The following is a 12134-nucleotide window of genomic DNA, read 5'->3' on the forward strand; positions in this document are numbered from 1 at the left end:
GTGGCTGTAGCCTTCACTTTCCGACCTGGCTTCTTCAGCTGTGAACCTCCTATGCCCAAGTCTATGTGCCCACGATCAGGATGTAGCAGCGTTTTGGACGCATCGTATAATTGCTGCAACCAAAACGCTGCGTTCTGATCATGCAGGTAAATTCGCATGTGTTCAGTGAGCCATGTGGATTTACCATATGTAATAGCTATGGGTGAGACTACACAGTGGCTCTGTATAATTAACATGCTGTGGCTGTATATGTACCCTGCATAACTGCGGCTGTATATGTTCCCGGTATATGTACCCTGCATAACTGCGGCTGTATATGTTCCCAGTATATGTACCCTGCATAACTGCGGCTGTATATGTTCCCGGTATATGTACCCTGCATAACTGCGGCTGTATATGTTCCCTGTATATGTACCCTGCATAACTGCGGCTGTATATGTTCCCTGTATATGTACCCTGCATAACTGCGGCTGTATATGTTCCCAGTATATGTACCCTGCATAACTGCGGCTGTATATGTTCCCTGTATATGTACCCTGCATAACTGCGGCTGTATATGTTCCCGGTATATGTACCCTGCATAACTGCGGCTGTATATGTTCCCTGTATATGTACCCTGCATAACTGCGGCTGTATATGTTCCCGGTATATGTACCCTGCATAACTGCGGCTGTATATGTTCCCGGTATATGTACCCTGCATAACTGCGGCTGTATATGTTCCCTGTATATGTACCCTGCATAACTGCGGCTGTATATGTTCCCTGTATATGTACCCTGCATAACTGCGGCTGTATATGTTCCCAGTATATGTACCCTGCATAACTGCGGCTGTATATGTTCCCTGTATATGTACCCTGCATAACTGCGGCTGTATATGTTCCCGGTATATGTACCCTGCATAACTGCGGCTGTATATGTTCCCTGTATATGTACCCTGCATAACTGCGGCTGTATATGTTCCCGGTATATGTACCCTGCATAACTGCGGCTGTATATGTTCCCTGTATATGTACCCTGCATAACTGCGGCTGTATATGTTCCCGGTATATGTACCCTGCATAACTGCGGCTGTATATGTTCCCGGTATATGTACCCTGCATAACTGCGGCTGTATATGTTCCCTGTATATGTACCCTGCATAACTGCGGCTGTATATGTTCCCTGTATATGTACCCTGCATAACTGCGGCTGTATATGTTCCCGGTATATGTACCCTGCATAACTGCGGCTGTATATGTTCCCTGTATATGTACCCTGCATAACTGCGGCTGTATATGTTCCCTGTATATGTACCCTGCATAACTGCGGCTGTATATGTTCCCGGTATATGTACCCTGCATAACTGCGGCTGTATATGTTCCCTGTATATGTACCCTGCATAACTGCGGCTGTATATGTTCCCTGTATATGTACCCTGCATAACTGCGGCTGTATATGTTCCCGGTATATGTACCCTTCATAACTGCGGCTGTATATGTTCCCGGTATATGTACCCTGCATAACTGCGGCTGTATATGTACCCTGCATAACTGCGGCTGTATATGTTCCCAGTATATGTACCCTGCATAACTGCGGCTGTGTATGTTCCCGGTATATGTACCCTGCATAACTGCGGCTGTATATGTTCCCGGTATATGTACCCTTCATAACTGCAGCTGTATATGTACCCTGCATATGTACCCTGCATAACTGCAGCTGTATATGTACCCTGCATAACTGCGGCTGTATATGTTCCCAGTATATGTACCCTGCATATCTGCGGCTGTATATGTTCCCGGTATATGTACCCTGCATAACTGCGGCTGTATATGTTCCCGGTATATGTACCCTGCATAACTGCGGCTGTATATGTTCCCGGTATATGTACCCTGCATAACTGCGGCTGTATATGTACCCTGCATAACTGCGGCTGTATATGTTCCCAGTATATGTACCCTGCATAACTGCGGCTGTATATGTTCCCGGTATATGTACCCTTCATAACTGCAGCTGTATATGTACCCTGCATAACTGCGGCTGTATAAGTTCCCAGTATATGTACCCTGCATAACTGCGGCTGTGTATTTACCCTGTATATGTTACCCTACATAACTGCGGCTGTATATGTTCCCGGTATATGTACCCTGCATAACTGCGGCTGTATATGTTCCCGGTATATGTACCCTGCATAACTGCGGCTGTATATGTTCCCGGTATATGTACCCTTCATAACTGCAGCTGTATATGTACCCTGCATATGTACCCTGCATAACTGCGGCTGTATATGTTCCCAGTATATGTACCCTGCATAACTGCGGCTGTGTATTTACCCTGTATATGTTACCCTACATAACTGCGGCTGTATATGTTCCCGGTATATGTACCCTGCATAACTGCGGCTGTATATGTTCCCTGTATATGTACCCTGCATAACTGCGGCTGTATATGTTCCCGGTATATGTACCCTGCATAACTGCGGCTGTATATGTTCCCGGTATATGTACCCTGCATAACTGCGGCTGTATATGTTCCCGGTATATGTACCCTGCAAAACTGCGGATGTATATGTTCCTGGTATATGTACCCTTCATAACTGCGGCTGTATATGTTCCCGGTATATGTACCCTGCATAACTGCAGCTGTATATGTTCCCGGTATATGTACAGTTGTGGCCAAAAGTATTGACACCCCTGCAATTCTGTCAGATAATACTCCGTTTCTTCCTGAAAATGATTGCAATCACAAATTCTTTGGTATTATTATCTTCATTTAATTTGTCTTAAATGAAAAAGCACAAAAGAGAATGAAGCAAAAAGCAAAACATTGATCATTTCACACAAAACTCCAAAAATGGGCCAGACAAAAGTATTGGCACCCTCAGCCTAATACTTGGTTGCACAACCTTTAGCCAAAATAACTGCGACCAACCGCTTCCGGGTACCATCAATGAGTTTCTTACAATGCTCTGCTGGAATTTTAGATCATTCTTCTTTGGCAAACTGCTCCAGGTCCCTGATATTTGAAGGGTGCCTTCTCCAAACTGCCATTTTTAGATCTCTCCACAGGTGTTCTATGGGATTCAGGTCTGGACTCATTGCTGGCCACCTTAGAAGTCTCCAGTGCTTTCTCTCAAACCATTTTCTAGTGCTTTTTGAAGTGTGTTTTGGGTCATTGTCCTGCTGGAAGACCCATGACCTCTGAGGGAGACCCAGCTTTCTTACACTGGGCCCTACATTATGCTGCAAAATTTGTTGGTAGTCTTCTGACTTCATAATGCCATGCTCACGGTCAAGCAGTCCAGTGCCAGAGGCAGCAAAGCAACCCCAAAACATCAGGGAACCTCCGCCATGTTTGACTGTAGGGACCGTGTTTTTTTTCTTTGAATGCCTCTTTTTTTCTCCTGTAAACTGTATGTTGATGCCTTTGCCCATAAAGCTCTACTTTTGTCTCATCTGACCAGAGAGCATTCTTCCAAAACGTTTTAGGCTTTTTCAGGTAAGTTTTGGCAAACTCCAGCCTGGCTTTTTTATGTCTCGGGGTAAGAAGTGGGGTCTTCCTGGGTCTCCTACCATACAGTCCCTTTTCATTCAGACGCCGACAGATAGTACGGGTTGAAACTCTTGTACCCTCGGACTGCAGGGCAGCTTGAACTTGTTTGGATGTTAGTCGAGGTTCTTTATCCAACATCCGCACAATCTTGCGTTGAAATCTCTTGTCAATTTTTCTTTTCTGTCCACATCTAGGGAGGTTAGCCACAGTGCCATGGGCTTTAAACTTCTTGATGACACTGCGCACGGTAGACACAGGAACATTCAGGTCTTTGGAGATGGACTTGTAGCCTTGAGATTGCTCATGCTTCCTCACAATTTGGTTTCTCAAGTCCTCAGAGAGTTCTTTGGTCTTCTTTCTTTTCTCCATGCTCAATGTGGTACACACAAGGACACAGGACAGAGGTTGAGTCAACTTTAATCCATGTCAACTGGCTGCAAGTGTGATTTAGTTATTACCAACACCTGTTAGGTGCCACAAGTAAGTTACAGGTGCTGTTAATTACACAAATTAGAGAAGCATCACATGATTTTTCGAACGGTGCCAATACTTTTGTCCACCCTCTTTTTTATGTTTGGTGTGGAATTATATCCAATTTGGCTTTAGGACAATTCTTTTTGTGGTTTTTCATTTAAGACAAATTAAATGAAGATAATAATAACAAAGAATTTGTGTTTGCAATAATTTTCAGGAAGAAACTGAGTATTATCTGACAGAATTGCAGGAGTGTCAATACTTTTGGCCACAACTGTACCCTGCATAACTGCGGCTGTATATGTTCCCGGTATATGTACCCTGCATAACTGCGGCTGTATATGTTCCCGGTATATGAACCCTGCATAACTGCGGCTGTATATGTTCCCGGTATATGTACCCTGCATAACTGCGGCTGTATATGTTCCCGGTATATGTACCCTGCATAACTGCGGCTGTATATGTTCCCGGTATATGTACCCTGCATAACTGCGGCTGTATATGTTCCCGGTATATGTACCCTGCATAACTGCGGCTGTATATGTTCCCAGTATATGTACCCTGCATAACTGCGGCTGTGTATTTACCCTGTATATGTTACCCTACATAACTGCGGCTGTATATGTTCCCGGTATATGTACCCTGCATAACTGCGGCTGTATATGTTCCCGGTATATGTACCCTGCATAAATGCGGCTGTATATGTTCCCGGTATATGTACCCTGCAAAACTGCAGCTGTACATGTACCCTGCATAACTGCGGCTGTATATGTTCCCAGTATATGTACCCTGCATAACTGCGGCTGTGTATTTACCCTGTATATGTTACCCTACATAACTGCGGCTGTATATGTTCCCGGTATATGTACCCTGCATAACTGCGGCTGTATATGTTCCCGGTATATGTACCCTGCATAACTGCGGCTGTATATGTTCCCGGTATATGTACCCTGCATAACTGGGGCTGTATATGTACCTTGCATAACTGCGGCTGTATATGTTCCCGGTATATGTACCCTGCATAACTGCAGCTGTATATGTACCCTGCATAACTGCGGCTGTATATGTTCCCGGTATATGTACCCTGCATAACTGCGGCTGTATATGTTCCCAGTATATGTACCCTGCATAACTGCGGCTGTGTATTTACCCTGTATATGTTACCCTACATAACTGTGGCTGTATATGTTCCCGGTATATGTACCCTGCATAACTGCGGCTGTATATGTTCCCGGTATATGTACCTTGCATAACTGCGGCTGTATATGTTCCCGGTATATGTACCCTGCATAACTGCGGCTGTATATGTTCCCGGTATATGTACCCTGCATAACTGCGGCTGTATATGTTCCCGGTATATGTACCCTGCATAACTGCGGCTGTATATGTTCCCGGTATATGTACCCTGCATAACTGCGGCTGTGTATTTACCCTGTATATGTTACCCTACATAACTGCGGCTGTATATGTTCCCGGTATATGTACCCTGCATAACTGCGGCTGTATATGTTCCCTGTATATGTACCCTGCATAACTGCGGCTGTATATGTTCCCGGTATATGTACCCTGCATAACTGCGGCTGTATATGTACCCTGCATAACTGCGGCTGTATATGTTCCCAGTATATGTACCCTGCATAACTGCGGCTGTGTATTTACCCTGTATATGTTACCCTACATAACTGCGGCTGTATATGTTCCCGGTATATGTACCCTGCATAACTGCGGCTGTATATGTTCCCGGTATATGTACCTTGCATAACTGCGGCTGTATATGTTCCCGGTATATGTACCCTGCATAACTGCGGCTGTATATGTTCCCGGTATATGTACCCTGCATAACTGCGGCTTTATATGTACCCTGCATAACTGTGGCTGTGTATTTACCCTGTATATGTTACGCTACATAACTGCGGCTGTATATGTTCCCGGTATATGTACCCTTCATAACTGCGGCTGTATATGTACCTTGTATAACTGCGGCTGTATATGTTCCCGATATATGTACCCTGCATAACTGCAGCTGTATATGTTCCCGGTATATGTACCCTGCATAACTGCGGCTGTATATGTTCCCGGTATATGTACCCTGCATAACTGCGGCTGTATATGTTCCCGGTATATGAACCTTATATAACTGCGGCTGTATATGTTCCCTGTATATGTACCCTGCATAACTGCGGCTGTATATGTTCCCGGTATATGTACCCTGCATAACTGCAGCTGTACATGTACCCTGCATAACTGCGGCTGTATATGTTCCCGGTATATGTACCCTGCATACCTGTGGCTGTATATGTTGCCGGTATATGTACCCTGCATAACTGCAGCTGTATATGTACCCTGCATAACTGCGGCTGTATATGTTCCCGGTATATGTACCCTGCAAAAACTACGGCTGTATATGTTCCCGGTATATGTACCCTGCATAACTGCAGCTGTATATGTACCCTGCATAACTGCGGCTGTATATGTACCTTGAATAACTGCGGCTGTATATGTTCCCCGGTATATGTACCCTGCAAAAACTACGGCTGTATATGTTCCCGGTATATGTACCCTGCATAACTGCAGCTGTATATGTACCCTGCATAACTGCGGCTGTATATGTACCCTGCATAACTGTGGCTGTATATGTACCTTGTATAACTGCGGCTGTATATGTTCCCGGTATATGTACCCTGCATAACTGCGGCTGTATATGTTCCCGGTATATGTACCCTGCATAACTGCAGCTGTATATGTACCCTGCATAACTGCGGCTGTATATGTACCCTGCATAACTGCGGCTGTATATGTTCCCTGTATATGTACCCTGCATAACTGCGGCTGTATATGTTCCCGGTATATGTACCCTGCATAACTGCGGCTGTATATGTACCTTGTATAACTGCGGCTGTATATGTTCCCCGGTATATGTACCCTGCAAAAACTGCGGCTGTATATGTTCCCGGTATATGTACCTTGTATAACTGCGGCTGTATATGTTCCCGGTATATGTACCCTGCATAACTGCGGCTGTATATGTTCCCGGTATATGTACCCTGCATAACTGCAGCTGTATATGTACCCTGCATAACTGCGGCTGTATATGTACCCTGCATAACTGCGTCTGTATATGTACCCTGCATAACTGCGGCTGTATATGTTCCCTGTATATGTACCTTGTATAACTGCGGCTGTATATGTTCCCCGGTATATGTACCCTGCAAAAACTGCGGCTGTATATGTTCCTGGTATATGTACCTTGTATAACTGCGGCTGTATATGTTCCCGGTATATGTACCCTGCATAACTGCGGCTGTATATGTTCCCGGTATATGTACCCTGCATAACTGCAGCTGTATATGTACCCTGCATAACTGCGGCTGTATATGTTCCCTGTATATGTACACTGCATAACTGCGGCTGTATATGTTCCCGGTATATGTACCCTGCATAACTGCGGCTGTGTATTTACCCTGTATATGTTACCCTACATAACTGCGGCTGTATATGTTCCCGGTATATGTACCCTGCATAACTGCGGCTGTATATGTACCTTGTATAACTGCGGCTGTATATGTTCCCCGGTATATGTACCCTGCAAAAACTGCGGCTGTATATGTTCCCGGTATATGTACCTTGTATAACTGCGGCTGTATATCTTCCCGGTATATGTACCCTGCATAACTGCGGCTGTATATGTTCCTGGTATATGTACCCTGCATAACTGCAGCTGTATATGTACCCTGCATAACTGCGGCTGTATATGTTCCCTGTATATGTACACTGCATAACTGCGGCTGTATATGTTCCCGGTATATGTACCCTGCATAACTGCGGCTGTGTATTTACCCTGTATATGTTACCCTACATAACTGCGGCTGTATATGTTCCCGGTATATGTACCCTGCATAACTGCGGCTGTATATGTACCTTGTATAACTGCGGCTGTATATGTTCCCCGGTATATGTACCCTGCATAACTGCGGCTGTATATGTACCTTGTATAACTGCGGCTGTATATGTTCCCCGGTATATGTACCCTGCATAACTGCGGCTGTATATGTTCCCTGTATAAATGAAACTTTATATACACCCTGTATTACTGTGGCTGTGTATGTACCCTTTATATGTACCTTTTATAACTGCGGCTGTACACTGTGTTCCACATTATTAAGCAAAAAATATTTCCTCATATTTTCTCTAAATTACCTATATGAATTGCAGTCATTGTTATTTTCCAGTCATCTAATATTCTAGTATAATTGCAATGTTTTTGAACAAACTGCCCATGAAAGCAGTATATTTTTAAAAATAAGAAACACTCAAAATGCATGTTCCAAATTATTATGCACAGCAGAGTTTTCAACCTTTTTATTTTTATTTTGAACAAAAAAATGGTCAATTGTGAAATTATAAGCATTATCAGCTTATTACAAAATGAAATCAAACAGTTTTCAAGTCAAAACTTTATTCTAGGTGATGTTACATTTGCACATAGGACCCCTTGTTGGAAAGAAGCTTCTGAACTCTCTCGTCCATTGAATTTGTCGGTTTTTGGATGGTTTGCGCTTCAATTGTTTTGCATGTGGACAGAATACCCTCCCAGAGCTGTTGCTTAGATGTGAACTGCCTCCCGCCATCATAGACACTCCTTTTGATGATGCTCCAGAGGTTCTCAATGGGGTTGAGGTCAGGGGAAGATGGTGGCCACACCATAAGTTTGTCCTCTTTTATGCCCATAGCAGCCAGAGATGCAGATGTGTTATTTGCAGCATGAGACAGTGCATTATCATGCATGAAAATGATCTTGCTGCGGAAAGCACGGTTCTTCCTCTTGAACCATGGCAGGAAGTGCTGTTTTAGAAACTCCACATAGATTATGGAGTTCATCTTTACCCCTTCAGGGATCCTAAAGGGGCCGACAATCTCTCTCCCCATGATTCCAGCCCAAAACATTACTCCACCTCCTCCTTGTTGGCGCCTTAGCCGTGTTTTCATGGGGTGTCCATCAACCATCCATCCTCCACTCCATCCATCTGGACCATCGAGCGTTGCACGGCACTCATCGGTGAGCAAAACAGTTTGGAAGTCAGTCTTCATGTATCGTTTGGCCCACTGGAGCCATTTCTGCTTGTGTGCAGTGGATAGAGGTGGTCGACAGGATGGCTTACGCACAGCTGCAAACCTCTGAAGGACCCTGCATCTTGCTGTTCGGGGGACGCTGGAGGCACCAGCAGCTTCAAAAACTTGTCTGCTGCTCTTTTAACCTGACGCAATTGCCTGTTGGAAAGAGTCCTCAATTTTTCCTTATCAGCACGCACACGTGTATGCTGGGAATCAGCTACATACTTCTTGATTGTGCGATGGTCACGATGAAGTGTCTTGGCAATGTTGATTGCGGACTCTTTCCAACAGGCAATTGCGTCAGGTTAAAAGAGCAGCAGACAAGTTTTTGAAGCTGCTGGTGCCTCCAACATCCCCCGAACAACAAGATGCAGGGTCCTTCAGAGGTTTGCAGCTGTGTGTAAGCCATCCTGTCGACCACCTCTATCCACTGCACAGAAGCAGAAACGGCTCCAGTGGGCCAAACGATACATGAAGACTGACTTCCAAACTGTTTTGTTCACCGATGAGTGCCATGCAACGCTCGATGGTCCAGATGGATGGAGTGGAGGATGGCTGGTTGATGGACACCCCATGAAAACACGGCTAAGGCGCCAACAAGGAGGAGGTGGAGTAATGTTTTGGGCTGGAATCATGGGGAGAGAGATTGTCGGCCCCTTTAGGATCCCTGAAGGGGTAAAGATGAACTCCATAATCTATGTGGCGTTTCTAAAACAGCACTTCCTGCCATGGTTCAAGAGGAAGAACCGTGCTTTCCGCAGCAAGATCATTTTCATGCATGATAATGCACCGTCTCATGCTGCAAATAACACATCTGCATCTCTGGCTGCTATGGGAGGACAAACTTATGGTGTTGCCACCATCTTCCCCTGACCTCAACCCCATTGAGAACCTCTGGAGCATCATCAAAAGGAGTGTCTATGATGGCGGGAGGCAGTTCACATATAAGCGACAGCTCTGGGAGGGTATTCTGTCCACATGCAAAACAATTGAAGCACAAACCATCCAAAAACTGACAAATTCAATGGATGAGAGAGTTCAGAAGCTTCTTTCCAACAAGGGGTCCTGTGTGCAAATGTAACATCACCTAGAATAAAGTTTTGACTTGAAAACTGTTTGATTTCATTTTGTAATAAACTGATAATGCTTATAAATTTCACAATTGACCATTTTTTTGCTCAAAATAAAAAGGTTGAAAACTCTGCTGTGCATAATAATTTGGAACATGCATTTTGAGTGTTTATTTTTAAAAATATACTGTTTTCCTAGGCAGTTTGTTCAAAAACATTGCAATTATACTAGAATATTAGATGACTGGAAAATAACTGACTGCAATTCATATAGGTAATTTACAGAAAATATGAGGAAATATTTTTTTGCATAATAATTTGGAACACAGTGTATATGCACCCTGCATAACTGCGGCTGTATATACACCCTGCATAACTGCGGCTGTATATGTACCCTGTATAACTGCGGCTGTATATGCACCTTGTATAACTGAGGCTTAATATGTACCCTGTATAACTGCGGCTGTGTATGCACGCTGTATATGTACCTTGTATAACTGTGGTTGTATATGTACCCTGTATAATTGATGCTGTATATGTACCCTGTATAACTGCGGTTGTATATGTATCTTGTATAACTGCAGTTGTATATGTACCCTGTATAATTGATTCTGTATATGTACCCTGTATAACTGCGGTTGTATATGTATCTTGTATAACTGCGGTTGTATATGTACCTTGTATAACTGCTGCTGTATATACACCCTGTATAATTGATGCTGTATATGTACCCTGTATAACTGTGGTTGTATACTGTATGTACCCTGTATAATTGATGCTGTATATGTACCCTGTATAACTGTGGTTGTATATGTACCCTGTATAATTGATGCTGTATATGTACCCTGTATAACTGCGGTTGTATATGTATCTTGTATAACTGCGGTTGTATATGTACCCTGTATAACTGTGGTTGTATATGTACCCTGTATAACTGCAGCTGTATATGTACCTTGTATAACTGCGGCTGCATATGTACCCTGTATAACTGCTGCTGTGTATGCACCCTGTATATGTACCTTGTATAACTGCGGCTGTATATGTACCCTGTATAATTGATGCTGTATACAGTCATGGCCAAAAGTATTGACACCCCTGCAATTCTGTCAGATAATACTCAGTTTCTTCCTGAAAATGATTGCAAACACAAATTCTTTGGTATTATTATCTTCATTTAATTTGTCTTAAATGAAAAAAACACAAAAAGAATTGTCCTAAAGCCAAATTGGATATAATTCCACACCAAACATAACAAAGAAGGTGAACAAAAGTATTGGCACTGTTCGAAAAATCATGTGATGCTTCTCTAATTTGTGTAATTAACAGCACCTATAACTTACCTGTGGCACCTAACAGGTGTTGGCAATAACTAAATCACACTTGCAGCCAGTTGGCATGGATTAAAGTTGACTCAACCTCTGTCCTGTGTCCTTGTGTGTACCACATTGAGCATGGAGAAAAGAAAGAAGACCAAAGAACTGTCTGAGGACTTGAGAAACCAAATTGTGAGGAAGCATGAGCAATATCAAGGCTACAAGTCCATCTCCAAAGACCTGAATGCTCCTGTGTCTACCGTGCGCAGTGTCATCAAGAAGTTTAAAGCCCATGGCACTGTGGCTAACCTCTCTAGATGTGGCCAGAAAAGAAAAAATTGACAAGAGATTTCAATGCAAGATTGTGCGGATGTTGGATAAAGAACCTCGACTAACATCCAAACAAGTTCAAGCTGCCCTGCAGTCCGAGGGTACAACAGTGTCAACCCGTACTATCCGTCGGCATCTGAATGAAAAGGGACTGAATGGTAGGAGACCCAGGAAGACTCCACTTCTTACCCCGAGACATAAAAAAGCCAGGCTGGAGTTTGCCAAAACTTACCTGAAAAAGCCTAAAACATTTTGGAAGAATGTTCTCTGGTCAGATGAGACAAAAGTAGAGCTTTTAGGGCAAA

At 43.7% G+C, this 12134-nt stretch overlaps 1 protein-coding gene across 3 annotated transcripts in view; it reads right to left on the bottom strand.

Annotated features, from left to right (window-relative positions):
* The window catches only part of PPP1R13B (protein phosphatase 1 regulatory subunit 13B), a 145274-nt gene that overhangs the window by 5279 nt on the left and 127861 nt on the right, over positions 1-12134 (bottom strand). The gene's annotated exons all lie outside the window — the stretch shown is intronic.

The sequence above is a fragment of the Dendrobates tinctorius genome, unplaced genomic scaffold (assembly GCF_039654945.1).
Source record: "Dendrobates tinctorius isolate UK_male_01 unplaced genomic scaffold, ASM3965494v1 ptg000006l, whole genome shotgun sequence".
NCBI lineage: Eukaryota > Metazoa > Chordata > Amphibia > Anura > Dendrobatidae > Dendrobates > Dendrobates tinctorius.